Here is a 20610-nt window from a genome sequence, read left to right as displayed (position 1 = left end):
ACAAAAGAAACATCTATTAAGTTATTAGTGACATAAGTTATATTGAGCTATATAATTAATTGATGTATTAACGATTATTTAACACTCAGCTATTGAGATCAAATAAACAGAGAAGGAAAACGACAACGCCATCGACATAATAAACATGGACTAATTAAAGAGAGTCAAATTAATTAACTCTTCATTTGTATCCAGATATTCAGCTACAATGATCCATAAACCTAAACCTTTGTCGAACTCCAGTAATTCCTGAAGCAATGTTAATACCTCCCTCGTGAGGTGAAATAAATGAGGATTTTATGTCTCGAATTCCCTTGAGGATATTCAGAAGAATGATTGCGTCAACGGAATAGATGCAATGGAGTAGAAAATGGCTCTTTTCAGCCTGATTTCTTCGTATCTATATAGTAACCTTATGGGAAAAGAACTTTTGTTTCTGCTACTGATACTTCAAATTTAGTTTATTGGGACATACATTTCAGTGAAAGTTCTGATTTGACAAGTGGTTCCGAACTCGGTGATTTTTCACTTTCAGCTACTTACTTTTGCTTTTAAGCCTTTAAACCCTTACGTTCCTTTAGCGAAAAGAAAAATGATAATCTATATAGAGTTTCTTGACTGTATAACTACAAAACAGGTCTTTATTTCTTTTTTGAAAATGTCAACAATCAATTTGTTTTGAAACGAAAGCAGATGAACCAATGAGAAGAGATAAATGGAGGGAATGAAGACTTTCATTCATGAAACCAAGACTCCAAGTCACGGATAGATTTTAAAGCAAAGCATTGGACGAAATCAGGTTTCTTTCGCTTGTGTCACACAAATCGTGCCAACCATTCGTCGTTGTTGAGTCAAGTGACTTCGGGTCTTTGGGTCAGCTGTTGCTAAACCAATTGCTCCCCTCCGTTTTAATTCCTGCTTAAAGAGAGAAACCTTTTGTTCATCAAAAACTATCTGAGGTTTGTCGATTGCTATTATTTTTACGCAGATATTTATTTTTCAGCAATAAAAAAAGAGGTAAAGAAGTAGAATATATGTTATGTCTTATGAAGAAATTATCATAACCCGGTGAATATACTAAAGCTGTTCCCAATATCTTCATTTCAGAGCAGTTTTAGAGTAAAATAGGCATGCTATTTTCAGAAATGTAGTTTCTTCTAAACACGTTAGTTGTTTTAAATAGGGGAGAACCAAAATGAATAAGACCGCGGGATGAATGGGACAGCTGCATTTATGCCCAAACAAAATCTGGAAAAAAAAAATCTAGCTGGTCCAGTAAATGTATCAGCTTTAGACTCTTCCTTGATTTTTTACAACATCTGCTGGATAAGCTGGACATATTTTTCCCACTTTATCACAAACGACAAAAGGTTTTGATTTATCATGATAAAACTACTTAAAGCTCCAATCAACCCCCTTTTTAAAAATGCATTTTTTGATAGAATTAACTAATTTTATCATTACTTTTATCTAATAAGGGTTTTTTCTCCCTCGAATGTGGACATTAAAATCACCTCATTCACAAAGCACATTACATTTGCGTTGTTTCAACAAATTGGACTCAATTATGATTTACATCCGAACTAATTGTGACCGTTTTAGATTTTCTAAATGCACTGCATTAGCATGCATAGTCAAGTTTGTTTAGTTGATTTTAATGAAGTCGGACGAGAAATGCACTTAAGTACGGTATTATGTTTCTAATAATTTAGTTTCCATCATGTATACCCTGCTTTACTATTCCATATATTCTGATCCTATTTTATATTTCTTAGAAGAAAGTTGAAAATAATAGCGACTAATAATGCTTAATGATAAAACAAAATTTTTCCATCCGAAAATAAATTAAGAAAATGTTTTGTTAAAACAAAGAGAGCAAAAGGAATCCGTAATAAATATTTAAAAGAGTAAATTTCAATCGTAAAATTAATTAAAACTTTCATTGCGATACTTTCAAACAGAGAAACGCTATTTTATCCTCCTATTTTTAAATTTTGTTGGTGTTTCCGGAAAATTTCGTTCTTTGCAGTGCTACAATCTCTTTTACCATACGATCAACGAATATAACTGGGTTATGAAATGACATGATTATTGCTAACTTCTTAAAAAATAAAATCTGGTCAACTAAATTGAATAATTAGCGAAAATAAACAATTCACGGAAAACATGTGATTCAGATAACTTTTCTGGCAACAATTCTCAACACAAGGAAACAGTTTGAATAAATATTAGTATACATTAATTAAAATCTTCGCACTAATAAAAATAAATAAACAAATATATAGATCGGCTAAAAATGTATTAATTGGAAATATACTTAATATTTATTATGAATAAACTTAGATCTTGCTTTCTGTTTGTGTGCTTTACGATATTAAGTAGGGTCTGGTCTGGTAGGGTAAAGTGGTCACAAAATCCTGGTTTTTTCATCTTTGGTGGACAGCAAATACAAGAATTTCTTCGTAAACTTCATTTTCTCTGTTGCTATTTTACATTACATTTATAAAGAAAACGTGGCAATGAACTTCAGGGGAAAAAAAAACCATTGGTTCAAAGAGTATGGTGATATTTTCATATGTGCTTAAGAACTGGGGTGGGGTAAAGGGGTCGTAGCTAAAAAAAGTTAAATCAACAGAAACAACCAAAATTTTTTCAATACTCAACACACCTAGTTTGTCTCAAGAAACTGAATTGATTTAAATAAATTACGAAATTTGTAATTTTGTCAACTATTGTCAATAGTTGGTTCACCGAAAATTTTAATCATATTTGACTTCTTGATTTTTAATACTATTGTGAAGGAAGGTGTGAAATTTTTCAATGTTTCATTTCTTTAGGAACTCATACATATCTGGATAGTATAAGAAATTATTACAAAAAACGAGAGTTCAAGAAAAAAATGTTGCTTAAAAAATATTTAAAAAAATCAAGCTTTATCTAATAATTCAATGTACACAAAGTACTTCTAGTTCTAAACTTCTACTTTTTACTAATATCTGGCGAAAGTGTTTTTGGAGCGTAAATAAGTGTGCTAGAATAAATTGAAAGCTGTGGTCACAGAAAATGTCGGACATTGCAGAAATACAACCTTGCACTAATTCATTCATTATATTGTATTTAAGTTCAGTTGTATTTAATTCTGTTTACCATATAACAGCGCATGTTTAGGAAAATTAACGTTCAACTGATACCTGCCTGATAAGATAACATTAAGTGATAACCATCTTACTTGAGTTGTTTTGAAATAATATGTAAAATAGATAGATCTTAGCTGTTTATGCAAACGTGCTCTTTTGATGAAAATTCTAATAGAAACAGTTTTACAGAAACTTTAAATAAGGTGTTCAGTTTTTTAAATGTTTTACATGCAAACACAACGTCTTTTTTCACTAAATAAAGTATTGTCAGTACTAAATTTTTTAATTCAAAACTTAATTCCAACTTGTTAAAAATCTAAAATAAAAATATCCCCATTTCTTCATTTATTCCAACAATGTGGACATTTATTATATGTACTCAGCACTACACCCCACCAGACCTTACACATGTTTTGGAAAATTTAAATTTCAAAGTGACCCGTAGTAAAATTTTAATTACAATGCATCTTAATTTAAAAATGATAGTCAAACTATTAAAACAAATAAACCACTAAAATCTAAATTCTCGAAAAATGTGGTCTATGACCCATTAACAGTTTCTAAGAAAAAGAGAAATTTTCCATGAGAGATATGGCTTTCCAAATCTTCTCAAGGTACTACGATGGGATTAGACCCATTTACTGTCTAATTTCAAAACAAATACGTTACCACTAATAGCCGTAACTCTTAGAATACATTTAATAGTTTAATGCTGGAAATCAGTTGAATAAAACACACGGAAATTTATATGATGTATTTTTCCTGCTTTTATGGCAACTGCTCTGTGATTTAAGAAAGAACATGAATTTTCATCGTTTGACGAGATTTTTATCGTCTATTTTTGAATCTTAAAATTTTCTAAACTAAATAAACGACAAAACTATAGGCACCATTGAATATTGTTAATCAAATTTCTCCAATGAATAAAAAAGTTTCAAACGCATTGATTATTTCCTAGGTCAGCGCCAAACTAAAGTTGAGAAATCCTGAAAGTAAGCAAAGTAGTAAAATAAGAACTCAAATGTTCGAATAGTTCTCTCTTAACATCGAGAATTTTCTTTTCTACTGTAGCAACTTATTTCCCGAACTATTTTTCTTTTGTCGACTCGTGACTGGTTAACGGTTGTTCGATAAAAGCTATGCTAGCCTTTCTATTCACTGCGACAGGAGGAATCCCCACCGTAAAATACGAAGACGATGTTTTATTATCAATACTTAACTTTGTACTGATCAGTTTTTGTGTCCAATGGGGACTATGGAAATTTTTTCTTTTGTATACTTTCAGGTTAAATTACATATATAAATCAGTCGTATGCGTTCACTTTTTCATAAAAAGATTCATGTTAAGATGAATAAAATATCTATACATATAATAAAATATGTTTGTGTGTGTGTGTGCGTGTGTGTGGCGCGCTTCCCGGGAAAACGGTAAGACCTAGAAAGATGAAATTCGGTATACAGGTACAGTTTTTTGCCGAAGATGTGCACCTCGAGCTTCGATTTTTGATATTTTAATTAGAAAAAAGTTATTTAATGTTTTATGTTTTTTTTTTTGCTCTTTTTACCTCACAGACCCCGAACCAATCGCACCACACAAATATTTTTTGTACTATAGAGTAGAACATTTAATCTTAAATATGATGAAAGAAAACATTTTGAAGATTGAGCAATTTTTGTATTTTTTATGAATTTTTGAAAAAACCTTTAATTTGCGTTTTTTCCTGGGTTTTTTTTTTTTTTCTAATATCATCCTGCGAGAAGTATCAAAGCCTCATTTCTAAAATTTAAGTTGGTAATAGTAAAAACATTTCACCCTCTTCAGAAAAAAAAAGTTCTTAAAAATACGCAATAGTTTTTTTTTACAACTTTTTAAATGCTGAACACATTATGTCTTTTCACGCATCGGTCGAAAAAAGCGTTCTTCAATCTTTTTTGCCTCTGACGTCACTACTTGGATTTCGATTCGATATTTACGATGGAATCTTAACCACAACCAATGTTAATCTTTTTTTTTTTTTTTAGTATATAGCGAACTTCGACATTTTATGACGTGATGACCGCATGTTTTTCCGGCAGCGCTTGCTTTTTTTCTTTCCTTTTTTTTTTTGTTTCATTTAGGGATTGTATTTATTTCTTTTTCCATTTCCCCCTCCCCCCCCCCACCCTCACCCCAAGCTGGACCTTTTGCTGTATCTATATTACGTTACATTTCATAGTTGTGCGCATTTAATTCAATAAAAACAGCGAGATTTTTTTATCTTTGTCAAACGTTACTTTTTGCACACTACGGGGAATTTCGGAGATAACTTTTTTTTGGCTCTGCTTAAATTTTTTTTTAAAAAAAGCGGTTTTTTGAGTGATCTTTGTTTTTATTAGGAAATGGGCGGTTAGGTTAAAATAAATAGAGATGGATAAGAATATTTAGAGATAGAGCGTAGAGGTAAATAGCCGCGGAAGGCGGCAATTTTGGCGTAAAAATGTGAATGGCACAAAAAAAAAAGATAGAGATGGATTGATTAATACTGCTGCCAAATTTATTTAAACAGCCGCCGAAGGCGGCAAACTTGAAGTAAAAAGATAAATGACAAGTTAGCCAAACAGCCGCCGTAGGTGGCTGCTTGCACAGAAAGGTGAATGGCGTAAGAAGGCGAACCAGCTGGTCGCCGCAGGCGGCTAGTTAAAGAATAAAGCTGTTAAATAGTGTGAAGGTTCATGAAATTAGTGGAAAATTACTGTTGTACTGCATGCAACAGTACATGTACAATTCAATAGTAACTTTACATAAAATTCAAGCAAATTTTATTGTGCAGTATATCATCAAAAATTATATTGATGTAACATATCCAGAGACTGTTTTGAACTGCCCTTGTTTTGGGTTCGTTACACTGGAATGGCCATAACAACAGACAAAAAAAAAAAAAAAAAATCGTACCGAACTGTGTATATCTTCACACCAGGGCTGCAGCAAACTTGCGTTTTCGGGAATCAGGAATTCTCAATTCACCTGATGAAATTTCAAATTATTCTCATATATATATAATATAATATAATAGCCGATGATCGAGTAACGCGGGTGTTTCAACAATGAAACTCGCGTCACGGCAGGATAATTTGATAATATATTTTGGTAATGTTCAACATTCAGGGAAAGGCTTTATTGTGACAAGGCTGAATTCGATCCGGTAATTTAACTGTTTTACTGGTAAGACTGTGTCATTTCAGGAGAATGAAGAAACGAAAGAATGGTCCACAATGAACGCTACTTACTGGAGTTAAGGGTTAATCCACTGGAGTTAGGGTTACAATGTCAACTATCAAAATATCACCAACAGGCAATAACTTCGTTCAAATGTAGAAGCAATTGTCATCCATCATACCTCGACGGGCGACTTTATAATATTTAATAATAAAAGAAAAGCATGCACATAAACTATTGAGAAGAGACTAGGCACTATTTTAAAAAAAAATTATAAAGTGCAATATTTAGAAATCCTACACATTTCGCGATCCATCAGACGAAATTGACAAAATAAGGGAAACTATTTGGGCTGTCATTGTTACCTCCATGAGACATATATGCTTCACCCTGGTGGCTTAAAATGTTTTATCACATCAGTGTGAGGCCCGAAAACATAGTACGGCTCCACTACGAAAAAGGAAATTATGAGCTAAGGTTTATAGCTACAAGTCACCATCCCATAACTTTTATTTTCCGTTTTGAAGGTTAATCTAGTGAACTTTAGATGTACTCAAATGTTTTAGCTACCAGTATGAAGATTTATTCAGCTTTTTTATAAGGCTCTTTGCTGTCAGCTATGTTATAGTTATTCCGATTTACTGAGCCCAAAACCTGGGAAAAACAACAGCCTTTGGACTGAGCTGTTTGATACACGCTCGCAAATCCGCCGTAGCTCCGTCTGGTAGCGGCAGCTGATAGCTTTTTGTTTATATTTTGTAAAGACATAGGAAGATTCTTAATATTTAAAGGTACAATTACTGACTTTCATTAAAACTTTTCTGAATTCCTTAGAAAGCTGCCTGATAACACCCAAAACAGCGCCAACCAGGTTCAATTACTAAATTTCATGGAAACTTTTCTAAATTCATTATAAAGCTGCCTGATAACACCCAAAATGGCGCCAGCCAGGTACAATTACTGACTTTCATGGAAACTTTTTTGAATTCCTTAGAAAGCTGCCTCATAACACCCAAAATAGCGTTAACCAGGTTCAATTACTGACTTTCATGGAAACTTTTCTAAATTCTTTATAAAGCTGCCCGATAACACACAAAATAGCGCCAGGTAGGTACAATTACTGACTTTCATTGAAACTTTTCTGAATTCTTTAGAAAGCTGCCTGATAACACCCAAAATAGCGCCAGGTTTTTGCTATAAATTTCTCTTTCTAAAGTACTTGAAAATTTCCTCAATTGTTCCAGAAACGTGACTGGCTTTTTCTAGCAAAGTTTCTAAATTCTTGAGAAAAATTCCCCATTAATTTCGGGAGGACTACTCACATTTAGTGAGAAGGTTTCCTGTGTTATCCAAGAAATGGCATTATACATTAGGCACATTAACTGCCCATTATTTTCCAGAAATACTTCTGAGTGTTTTTACTATGCCCCCCCCCCCCCCAACTATATTAAGACGGATTAACATGCGATTAAACTAGACTATGGGAAAGGAAAGGCAAGATGGATGGTGCAATAAAGATATAATTACGAGGCTACACACAACTCAGAGACATACGGCTACCTTGAATAAGTGGACAAAGGTCATTCCGTTTCCCTCCTACCAGTGAAATGATACAGCGGTTTGATTATTTGCTGGGGAGATGTTAAAAAAACATTAGTAAAACATTAATACAAAATTTGCAAAAGGTATGAAAAATCACTATATTTTAATTTGCCAGTACATAAACACTAGAAACGATTATGTGAGTTGATATTAATAAGGACGCAAAAAGAAAAAAAAAAGTAACATAAGCATTTTAGGATCGCCATGTGTGCAGTTTTAATTTGAGATCAACATAGAATATCATTAGTGAAACATGCACGAAGGAAAAGGGAATGAAAAAGAAAAAAAAAATACCAGAGGAAGGCGAGGAGTCATAGCAACACTTAAAGCAATTATTGAAAGGAATTGTGTTTTGCCCATTTCGCGGAAAATCGTACGTGGAATCACCCAGTGGAGACTGTCTGTCCTGTCTCGGTTAGACACGTGAGCTTTGTGCTGATTCAGATGATTGTTGTATCTTTTGTATTAGTTGTATAGTTTAAAGTTATCTTAAATGTTCCATCTTGCGTGGCCAATTTTCCGTTTTATCCTCGAATAGATGGCAGAATGGAATGTGTCAAGAGTTTTACTTTAATACATTTCCCTTTTTTTTTTTCAAAATATTAATTACTAACGGTACCCGTACGGCTTTGCCCGTAGTAGAAAATTAAAAGATCATTTGGTTAGCTTGTATATTTACAAATAATGGATGATGAATTTTTCGCCAATTTGCTATGTTCATTTGCTCGCCTATGTTCCACGTTATGATAATTTGTTCGGTAAAATGTTCTTAAAGTTGGAATAGAAGAAGAACAAAATCGAATTTTCAAAAATCGCTTCGAGATGCACACCCCCATCCTACAAACTAATTCTGTAGCAAATTTCATGAAAATCGGCCGAACGGTCTAGGCGCTATGAGCGTCACAGAGATCCAGACAGAGATACTTTCAGCTTTATTATTAGTAGAGATTAATTTTCACGGGATTACATAAGTGTTTAGTTTAAAACTTAAGTTTGATTAAATTAAAAGATTTGCGTTTTACAGTTTCACTGTCATTGCAGCCCAGAGTTCAACCTGAAATCCTTCCCTCCCTTCTCCTAATTGCTGTATCTTAGCAAAAGGTTTGGCAAACAAGTTAGTGATTCCTACTCTTTCAAAATTCCATAGCTTAGTAAATGCTAATGTAATAAACTCTTTTTAAGACATGACTTTGAGGTCGAATGAATATGCTATTAGTTTTATTTTAAAATGTAACCATTTCTTTTTGAGCAATCACATTGCTTATTGTTCTCATTTGTCTGTTTTTGGCGTCCTATGATTTTATTTCCCCCCGCATTCCTCTGCAGCACCACCGTCGATCGGCCCCTCCCGATGCTACTCCTCTAGCGAAAACCGTCTCCATGTTGCATCTCTATCCTTAACGCACACGCATACACACACCCACACCCACACACATACACACACATACCCACACACTCATGCTTGCACACAGACACAAACACACATGCTTACATACATACACACACTCGTTATTGCGAAAAACATTGAATTCAAGATGTCAAAATTCAAATTATTTTTTTTTCTTTTATTATTACTTTCGATAAAGCTTTACGATGCGCCAAACACATTGATTCAGATGTAATTGCAAAATCAAAATTTAAAAAATTTAAAAACTTTAAAGTCCATTTAATTAGATTTATTCATTTCTTGCATAACATTGTCTTTCCATTAAGCCTCTTAATCAAAGAAAAAAGCCTTTAATGCTATTAATTGTAAGAAAAATAATTAAAACTACATGTGGATAAAAACATGAGCGTTTAAGAATAGTATTAAGTCGCTAACGGTATTAAGTGAACCCTTAAGAATAATATTAAGTAGTTAACAATATTAACTAAGCCTTTAAAAACGGAATTCAGCCGTTAAAGGTAGTAAGTGTGCCTTTAAGAATGGTGTTAAGTGAAACATTAAGAACGATTATAATGAGCGTTTGCTAGCTCAAGCGTACGTTACGTACCAAAAGGACAAATTTTAAATAATCATTTTCGTGTCCTGTTCCCTCCCCCCTCCGCCCCCGTTTCTTCTTTTTCAAAGTTGGTCGAAAATGAACTCGAACACATCCCTTTTTATTATTATTATTATTATTATTTTTTGTCTAAAATCAACTAAAACTTTAACTTTTTATTTTGACTTTTTGCACACGTCTTAAACATTAACAAGAAGTTCCGTCTAGAACTAGACGAGCCTACTTTCCCGTATACCCATACTACTTTCTAGTACCTGATCAATATTCTCAAAAATAGCTAAAATCGCAAATTTTTTCAAACATATTTTTTTAAATATTTTAAGCTGATTTCTAGGAATAAAATATTCCTTACTTTTCTTCAAAAAAACGAACAAATAAAATAGCAGCACCTTTTAAACAAAGCAGCTAATACACTTCTTTCCATTAAAAAATTTTTTTAACAGCTTTCAAAACGAAAAAATAATAATAAGTTCATTAAAATAAATACATCATGTAAAAAAAAAATCGTTTCTTTTTCCCCTGTTGCCGAAAATAATTTTTTAAACGAATTAATGCACTTACCAAAATAAAAAAAAACAATAAAATGTCAACTTAAAGAAATAATTTTCATTGTCAAAAAAAAAAAAAAAAATCGTCTGCGCATATTTTTCGAGTTTATTCACCGAAAACTAAATACCTAAATTAAAACTTTAGCGTGAAAATAAAAACAAATCATATCAACAATAATTATTTCACAGTTAAAACCACAGTAGCGGAGTCGGAGTCGGAGTCAATCTCATTTTGGGATAAAAGAGTCGGAGTCGAATATCCAAGAATCGGAGTCAGTCATTTGTCCTCCGTGTATAAATGTTTGCCAAAGCTACGAAGTCAGAGTCGAAGTCGGGGAGTCGGAGTCCGATTAATTGTCGGGAACAGGAGTCAGAGTCGGTGTCAGGTCCCCCTAAATTCTCGGAGTCGGAGTCGGGAGTAGGTCGTCAAGAGCTATTTCCAACAAAGTTTGTTTGAAGTAAATCCGCCTTCAAGTACGGAATCTACATTGACTTTCAGTTTCCCCGTAGGCGCTAATGTTAAGGGATTTGAACTGTTCAAAATTGAACGGAAAATTGTTCAAATCAAAAAGATATCTTATATACAAGTTTTTTATCAAAAGCTTTTTCCTACAAAGTTTGTTTGAAGCAAATTCGCCTCAAAGTTCGGAATTGCTTTGAATTTCCCCGTAGGCGCTAATGTTAAGTTTTTTTGAACTGTTCAAAATTGAACAAAAAATAGTTCAAATCAAAAAGTGAAATATGGGAATGAGGTGTCCTCGCCGAGATCTTTCGAACAAAAAAAAGTTTGTTCGAATCGGACTATTCATTCAAAAGTTATTAGGGGGGGACAGACAGACAGACCGACAGACAGACCGACAGACAGACAGACAGACCGACAGACAGACAGACAGACAGACCGACAGACATTTTTCCCCATCTCAATACCCTACTTTCCAATTTTTAATTTTTCAATATTTATTTAATTATTTTATTTATTTTTGACTTTTTTTTTGTTTTTCACGATATTTTTAAGATGCATTAAGCCTTCTTTCATGCTTTTTTCTTCTTTTTCTGACTTTTACTGGGAAAGTAGGCTAAAAAGTAACTCCCCTAGCTAATCTGTATTATTAACAAAAAGCAAGGGAGGAAGAAATTAATTCACTTAACTATTAGAGCATGTCATAAAGTCGAGTTTAATGCACGAGTTTGCCATTGGAAAATTCTTTCCTCATTTCAAGATAAAAATTCGACAAACTTTCCTTAACTGTTCTCAATCGATGAAGAAAGAAAACGTTGAAGACATTTTCATTCTTGGGGTTTTAAAAGTTGGCAAGACTTGGACAGAAAAATTTCCTTACGTGACCGTATTGTTTTCATTCCGCACATGGTGTGCGAAGAATTGAGCGCGGAAACATGACTTTCGTATGAACATTGCTTTTTGCAATGTTTTGCAAGTAATTCCTCTGAAGGAAATATTTATTTTTTGTTTAAACCATGAAAAGAGAAACATCACTTTGCTAACGGAATCAGTACGTGAATTTTAAGCCATCAACGATGGTAAAAATATTAATTACAAGAGAAGATGTGAGTGAAAACAAAAAAATATTGACCTGTGACCCCCACTTCACCCAATCAACTCTAATTCTAATTTGAATTCTGAAATTTTGAATTCAAATTATGTTTTTCGCAATCACGAGTTGCGACAAGACTCTACTCATTAAAGTTATTGTTTCTAGAAACGGCTCCTCTCTCCAAGCATATCCCTCCTCCTGGTTGGTTACGTGTGTAAAGTTGAGTGTGTGTGTGTACGCTTAAGTGTGTGTACGTAAGTGTGTGTATGTGTGTGAAGGCGCCCGCGTGTCTGAGTGTGAATATGTATGAGCATGCGTGTGTAGGACATGGACGTCACCGTCCAGCAGAAGTGGATTCTGGGGGACAGTGCTCAGGACCAGAGGAGCCGTGCCGGTGAGCGGTGGTGCTGCAGGGGCTCCCTGGTCCAAGCTGAAAAAGGAACCACATCAAGGACGGTCAAGTGAGAACAATATGCAATCGTGATTGCTCAAAAATAATGATAATAAAGCAATTGAGAATATTTAAAAATAATGTCACTCTGTTATTGGCATTTTAATTTTTTAATTGGAACTAATATTATTTTATTATTGGGCCGATATGGAACAATAACCGAGCCGAAACGAATTATGTTTTCAAATTGCGTGGTTTTCTGTTTGAGATTTTCACGTTTTCATTAATTAAACATTCTTTGAAGCTCTTCCCATTTACTTCGAAGAGAATACGTAATAAGAAACTGTTGATCGATTAGTTTGAACTACGTATTATGATTTTCTTACTATAAAAATAGCTTAGCAAGCATTTCTGTACACCTTTGTAAACATTTTAAATTATAGACAAGAATGTGAAGAAAGTAAAACATTTGTAAATGATTAAAATCATATTGAAAGTTTGAACTTTGATATTGTTGTTTTTATTAAGTAGGCCTTTTGTGCAATGCATTGATTTGTATTTTCTTCTGAATGATTCATTATCAAAAAGGTTTCTGTTGTGTATAAGTGAATATCACACAGCTTTTTAGTTCGTATGGTTCCCTTCGATTGTGTGCGAAATATGTGCAAATACATTCTCTTTGTAAAAAATTTGATTTTTTACATGAATATTCGAGCATTTTGTACGCAATGCAGTCTCAAACCTGATTGTAGTTAAATTTAAGATACACAATCTTAACCCCCCCCCCCGGGCGATATCATGATCTTTTTGTTGGGACTAGTTAAGAGAAATCATTTTGAGCTGATGAATAAAGAATTATATTCTAAATTTCCGAAGTACAATGTTTATTTTAAGCTAAAATCTTTGATAAATATCACATTTAATGTTTACGTTTGAACAAGAAAATAACAAATACTTTTACCTTCAGGACATTAGTACGTAGGATATTTTTATATATTTGCTTTACTATTTTCGCTCAACATTTATAGGTGTTATAGTAATGTCAATCCGTCTACTGTTTTATTTGTCATCTAATAAGTGTCGTTATATTGTCCAATTTACAGCTAATGCTTTTGTGTTATTGCTTTGACATTAACGAAAAAGTGTTTTTTCCCATTAGCTTGAAAATGTGTGTGGGCTTAGGACTCAATAAAAGCATTTAGAGTTATCTGACACAGGTTCTGAACCACTGCCTGGGTAATTCCAGAACACGGGTCTTTTTTACATTAAAAAATGTCAACAAAATAAAAAAACAAATCTGAAATACTTTTGGCGTCATTTTCTTAATTGTTGAGTGTACTTTTTATTTATTTTAGAAAAAAAATTTTTTTTTTCAGCTGTTTAATTTTAGTAAATTAGGATTAACCTCAATTATCTTTAAGTTTCCTCGGTGATTTTTATTGATAAAGTTATTGAAAGGAAACTTCTTATGCAAGGGCTTTAAAATTCTGATCCGCAACCTTTTTGTGTGACGAAAAGACTTACATGCGCTCTTCTCGCTTTCTTTCTCGTTGTCCGTGGTTGTGTGTACTGCACTGAGCACAGCTGTTGGTTATCAACAGAGTATCCGTTGAAACACGTATGAATAACCAACGCCTTTCCAGTACATTGTTTAGTTTCTGTTTGTTTATAATCCATTTTCTTCATTAAAATGTACAATTTTGTTTCGAATGCGCCTGAAACGTCTTGGCCAGAACTCGATCTGGTGTCCGATGTCTGCCGATTGAGCTACTGTGGTTGTTATAGTCTGACCGCGAACAAATGACCGTTGTCAATCATTTGAGAAAACGAGTCCATTCCTTAAAATAGGTAGAGAAAGAAGAAGGTATGTGTGCCATGGTTTGGAGTTTAGCAACATTTTTGGCGATATGAAAAAAAAACATGTACTCCCAGTATATTTTCGTTATGTGATTATTTAGACCTGAAAGGTTTAAGTAGCAGCAATAACTGCATTGAGTTGGCGAATAAGTAAAAATGACAAGCTTTGCATTCTTTATTGCAACCCTACTCTCGTCAATTTTCAATTGAAATTAATTTAAGGAGGCGTTGTTATCTCTGACCAATCGCTGAGGAATGAAGTAAAACCAAGACTCACACACTTACGTAGGATGTGACCTGCCCAATGAGACATCTGCCTTGACCACACAGAATTAAAACGTGTCACTCTTCGCCTAATTTCTTAAATTCTAAGGCACCGTTATTCAAGCTCTAGCACTTGCAATTTCTCTTCGAACTTTCCTCTTTATATCGCTGCTTCACGAAAATAAACAATTCTGAATCAAGGTGGAGTCAAGGGTCAACTCTTCGCATTTAGACTTTAGTCAGATTGCGCTGGCAACATTTTTCATAAGTACGAAAACGATAATTTATCGAAAAAGTGAAGAAAATGACGCACAGTGACATACTTAAAATTTCTTCAAGAATGTAGACGCAGAAAAGTTATTCCGAATTTTATTTCTTTGAAATGTAACTTACCACGTTCTGTAAAAATTGATAAAGTTATTTTTCGGTCGAAATTGGCTCTACTTAGAACTTCGATCCAAGAAACTAGGAAACGCCTCTCGTTTATTGAACGTGAGCTCTATGATTTGCATCTCTCTATTACAAATTCTATATCTGACTTTGATTATGTTCATAGAACTTCTTGGTCTAGAACCCTTCGTTCTTCGGAGAATCATCAAGTTGTTTTGAAAAAGAAATTAGCTAAACTTTGTAGAAATTCGAAAGTTGTTCCTTCGGAAAATTTACCAGTGGTAAATAAAAATGTTGTCGTTAATATTTCAAGTGTTCCTTTAAACAGTTCTCAAATTAATGCTCTAAAATTCAATGATAACTTTGCTCTGGCCAGCAAACCTTCTTTTTCTAAGCTTATTGCTCCTATTGAGAAAGCTTTTAAATTTAGTGCCTTATCATCCAATCAAAAAGATTGCGTTAGGCATCTTATTGCTTCTAATGTGAACTTTAATTCTAGAATTTCCAATCCCGTCTTTACTAATACTGTTAGTCGTACTGTAAAGAATTTAATTTCTAATTCAGATATTGTTGTTACCAAAGCTGACAAGGGTGGTCAAATTGTTGTTCTTGACAAATCATCTTATGTTGACAAAACTAATGATTTGATTTCTTCTGGTCCATACTTAGAGATTTCAAAGGATCCTAGTGAAAATGAGTTAAAGGCTATTTCTTCTGATGTCAAGTCTGTTCAGTCTATTCCATTAAATGTTAAACGCTCTGTTATTCCTTCTATTGCTAATTGCACTAGATTTTATGCTTTACCTAAGGTACATAAAGCTGGCATTCCTTTCAGGCCGATTGTTTCCAATATTGGTACGGCTTCTTATAAACTTGCAAAATATTTAGTCTCTGTGTTTTCTCCTCTTATGAGTCATAATGTATTCACTGTAAAAAACTCTATCGATTTTGTCAAAAAAATTCAGAATTGCGTTCCAAATAATTCTTTTATGGCTTCTTTTGATGTGAACTCATTATTTACGAACGTTCCGGTCGAGGATTCATTGTTATGCCTTCAGAGTAGACTGTCTGAATTTCATTTAACCTCTAAGGAAATTGAGGATTTAGTTTTCCTTACTCATACTTGTCTAAAGCAATGTTCCTTTGTTTTTAATGGTAAATTTTATACAATGTCGGATGGTTTGGCTATGGGGAAACCCACTTAGCCTCATCCTTAGTGATATTTACATGCATTACTTTGAGCTCAAATTGTTTCAAAAACTACAGTTTCAATTCTATGTTCGCTATGTTGATGACTGTTTTGTTCTTATGAATAACGATCAACTAAGCATTGATGATGCTTTATCTATTTTAAATTCCATTGATCCTCATATTCAATTCTCTTGTGAAAAAGAACAGAATAATTGCCTTCCATTTCTGGATGTTCTCGTTTCTCGAACTGAGTCCGGTTTTGAAACTACATTTTATCGCAAACCTTTTGCTGTTTCATTACCCCCACATAGATTATCGTCTCACCCTCCTAATCAAAAATATTCAGCTTTCAACACATTTGTTTATCGTGCAATGAATATTTGTTCTTCACCTGAGCTTCTTAATGCGGAACTTAACTATTTAAGAGCTGTGGCTGTTGATAGAGACTATCCGCCCACCTTAGTTGATTCCATTTATAAAAAACTTTGCAAAAAATCTCAAAATATTGTTCTTAATAGAACTTTTAACACTAAGAATTTAGTTGTTCTGCCTTTCTTCCCTGGTATTAGTTTTCAGGTTGCTAAGATTCTGAAGCGATTCCAATTCCAAGTGGTATTTTCTCCTATTAATAAACTTTCTTTCTCTTCTCTTAAAGATTCTATTCATCCTCTTAATTGTTGTGGGATCTATAAAATTGTTTGCAATTGCGGACTCGGATACATCGGACAGACCCGCCGTTCTTTGAAATTTCGGTTAAAAGAACATCAAAGCTATGTGAGGAAACAACAGCTGAATAAATCCAGTATTGCCGAGCACTGTTGGGAATCGAATCACTCTTGATTTTAACTCTTATCAAATTATCCAAAAGTGCCCCAATTTGCTGGATCTTGATTTTTGGGAATCTTTCCACATCCTGAGGAACCGTTCTAAATTAGTTAATGATCTTACTGCAATTCCCTATTTTTCTTCTGTGTGGACTCCTTTGTTAAATTTGGTTTAGGTGGACTCCTTTGTTAAATTTGGTTTAGTTTTTCTATTATTTTTATGTAAACGTCGTACGTTTCTTACTTTTATTTTTTTCATTTTTTGCTTTCTTATTTCGTTTTGTGAGTAACTAACTCCAATATGTTTATCCTTCACTTTGTTTTTTCCTGCATTTCTCCATTTTATACATTGCTTCCATACATAGTTTTTCCCGCTGGTAAATTTATTGCTAATTTATTCAGAGTGGTTTCATTTTTGGACTTTTTGCATTGTTTATGGGTTTTCTTGGAAAATTTATTACTTAACGGTTTTTTCCTGATGGAATTATATAATAAATTTTGCCTCCTAGGTGTCATTTTATCTTTTTTGTTTTGTTTAATTTCTATTTTTTGATATTTATACTATCTCCTGTTCTACCGTGTTGCTTTTCTCGGATGACTTTTCATCCAGAAGCTCACACTTCTTTGCATTGAAAAAGGTGTTCCTTGTAACACCAAAACACGTGTCTGCAATTGTTTGCAATTTTTGTGATTTATTGACGTTGGATTACTGATTTTTTGAATATATGTACTTAGTTTTATGTAAATAAATGAATGATAAACACAATATATGTTTTTGTTATTGTGTGCAAGATGTGTACAATTATGTATAATATTTATGCTGATCATTCAAATTTTCCCCTTCGTAAATCATTAGTATGTTATTTTTAAATCTAAGTTAATGATTTAAAATAGACAAGGATAATTTTAGAGCATAATGAACAATTGTATTTTTTACTTCTGGTTTTTACACTGGAACATTAGGAGAGTTTTTTTTTAGTTTGAATTAGTTTTGGGAATATTTTATGCTTTTACGTCGCAGAGGAGTCGTTAGTAGTCCAGAGACCGCAGTCTCTGGATGTCATAACTGGGCTGTCGGTATATTGTATGTAGTTTTGCCTCAGTCCAGGCTCAAGGGCGGTAACGTGCTGCTTAATTCAGTAAATGAGTTTTTTTTTTCATGTTTTTGGTGATTTATTTCAAAAGAAAACGAATAATATTTAGTTTTCATCGGTTATTTGTGCAACCATTTTTGATATACATCCTGATCTTTCACTAAGATTGGAACTGTTGAAATTCATATATGGTTGAGGAAAACCTAACCCGGCAGTATTGCGAAGACTTCTCTGATCCTAACCACAGCATTACGACGCTGCCATGTTAGGTTTGCCTCAGCTGTAGAAGAAAAAGCATTCCACGACTTTGCTGTGCATTTGATGCTGAACAAATATTTCGGAATAATTTCTTTTTTTAATGTCGCTACTAAAACGTCGCCGCTAGAAAAACGTAAGCTTACGTATATATGTTACAAGCTGCTAAATTTACAATATTTACACTGTTACTGTGAGGACAAATATAGTATTAATTCCAATCTATCATTAACTCGAGAGAGATAGCGCATCTTAACAGTGACAAAAGAGATCGCGCGGGGAGACTGAGTTACCCCAATCAGTTTCATCTTTAGTTTTCTATAAATCATCGTTTTCTATCTTTTCATAATCTGCAAGTTTACGTTTGCACGCCAGTATTCAGAGCGCAAAGCAATATAACTGCAAAAAGAGAGCTATAGAACGCAAAACTACGCTGCTTAGAATTAGACATTTCGAAGCAGTAACAGTCGCGTGGGGGGAGTGAGTTACACCATTAACACGTGAATTCCAAGAAATTATTGCTTCACGCGCAGAAAAAAAGAGAAACAAAATTAGCACTTCACCTACCAAGGGGACTGTTAGGTAGGAGGATGTGTTGTGAGGCTCTGAGAAGTTGAGCTCCGAATCTGAAAATTTTACCTCTGTTTCAGTAAATAGGGAGAGGTAATTGGCGCTAAGTTGAGTTTAGAAACTTTCTTAGTAGCTTTTCATGTACAGATGGGAGACAAAATAATATGAACACCTATGAAAAAGTATGCCGTATTTCACACCTATAGTACAGCCACGCCACCTGCAACAGAAGTCTGCCACCTGGTGAGCGTGAAGAGGAACCTATCAGTGTCTCAACAGTAGTCACAAATGTTGCGTGCTTGGTTCTAAATTTCTGTAATAAGTTGAGATGTCAGACCTTACAGAGTTCCAAAGAGGAATGATTGTTGGGGCGCGTTTAAGTCGAGCATCGGTTACGGAAACAGCAAAGCTTTTGGGGTGTGTAAGAGGTACAGTGTGAGAGGTTATGACAGCATACACGAAAGAAGGTAAGACGACGTCTTCAAAGCACCACAGTGGCCGAAAGTCAAAGTTTGCTGATAGGGATAGAAGAGCTTTGAAGCGCATAGTAGCCCGAAAGCGCAAGCAATCCTTATCCGAAATAACATCTGAAATGAACAGCTCTCTCCAGGACCCCGTTTCAACAAAAACTGTCAAAAGGGAACTTCATGCTGCTAACATTTATGGCAGAGTGGCAATTCGAAAACCCTTGGTGACAGCAACTAATGCTTTCAAGCGACGCCAATGGTGCAGAGACCACAAAGTTTGGTCCCCACAGATGTGGCAACAGGTAATATGGTCAGATGAATCATCATTTACCCTATTTCAGACTACCGGGCGCGTTTATGTCTGGCGAACGCCCTCAGAAGCCTTTAATCCTGAATGCCTCTTGCCGACTGTGAAGCATGGGGGTGGAACAATTATGGTATGGGGTGCGATATCTTGGCGTGGTCTTGGGTCACCTGTTATTCTGCATGAGCGTGTCAAATCTAATCACTATCTGAGCATTCTAGAGGATCATGTCCATCCGTTTGTCCAGACTGTTCCCTGGAGAGTGACCGCTCTTTTAAGACGACAACGCCCCCGTACACACTGCCAGATGTGTCCAAGAATGGTTCGAAGAGCATGACAGTGAAGTTGAACATCTCGCCTGGCCCCCTCAGTCTCCGGACTTAAATATTATTGAACATTTATGGGGATATTTAGAGTTCAAACTTCGTTCCCGATTTCCACCTCCATCCGGACTTTCGGAATTAGAGACCATTCTGCAGGAGGAATGACTTAATATTCCTTTAAATGTTGTCCATGACCTTTATGCATTTATCCCCCGTCGCATTCAATCTGTTCTTCAATCAAAGGGTGGTCCAACCCCCTATTAATAAAGATTTTTCCTTATTTCACAGGTGTTCATATTGTTTTGTCCCCCACCTGTACATTCCAACTAAAATCCGAGCCAATAACGCGTCTATTTTTCACACTAAACTCCCCTAAAACAGGTAAACATTGTCAAGGTCACAGCTCAACTAACCAGAGCTGCGCTATACTGAAAGGGTGATTGACTACAGATAAATATTTATCCTGCGACAGGTGTTTGGGAGAGAATGGGGTGACTGTGTGCCCCGCTCGACCTCTCTCGGGTTAAGATAATTAACTCAAAAGGACCATCATAAGGACACCACCAAAAGGAGTCATATTGCAAAACGAGGAGAATTTTTTCAACTAATATTTTTGCGCGAGTTGTAATCTTAAGACTTCA

The sequence above is a fragment of the Uloborus diversus genome, unplaced genomic scaffold, assembly GCF_026930045.1.
Source record: "Uloborus diversus isolate 005 unplaced genomic scaffold, Udiv.v.3.1 scaffold_472, whole genome shotgun sequence".
In the NCBI taxonomy this organism is placed as follows: Eukaryota; Metazoa; Arthropoda; class Arachnida; order Araneae; family Uloboridae; genus Uloborus; species Uloborus diversus.
The sequence above is the reverse complement of the archived record's forward strand: the minus strand, read 5'-3'. Positions refer to the sequence as shown.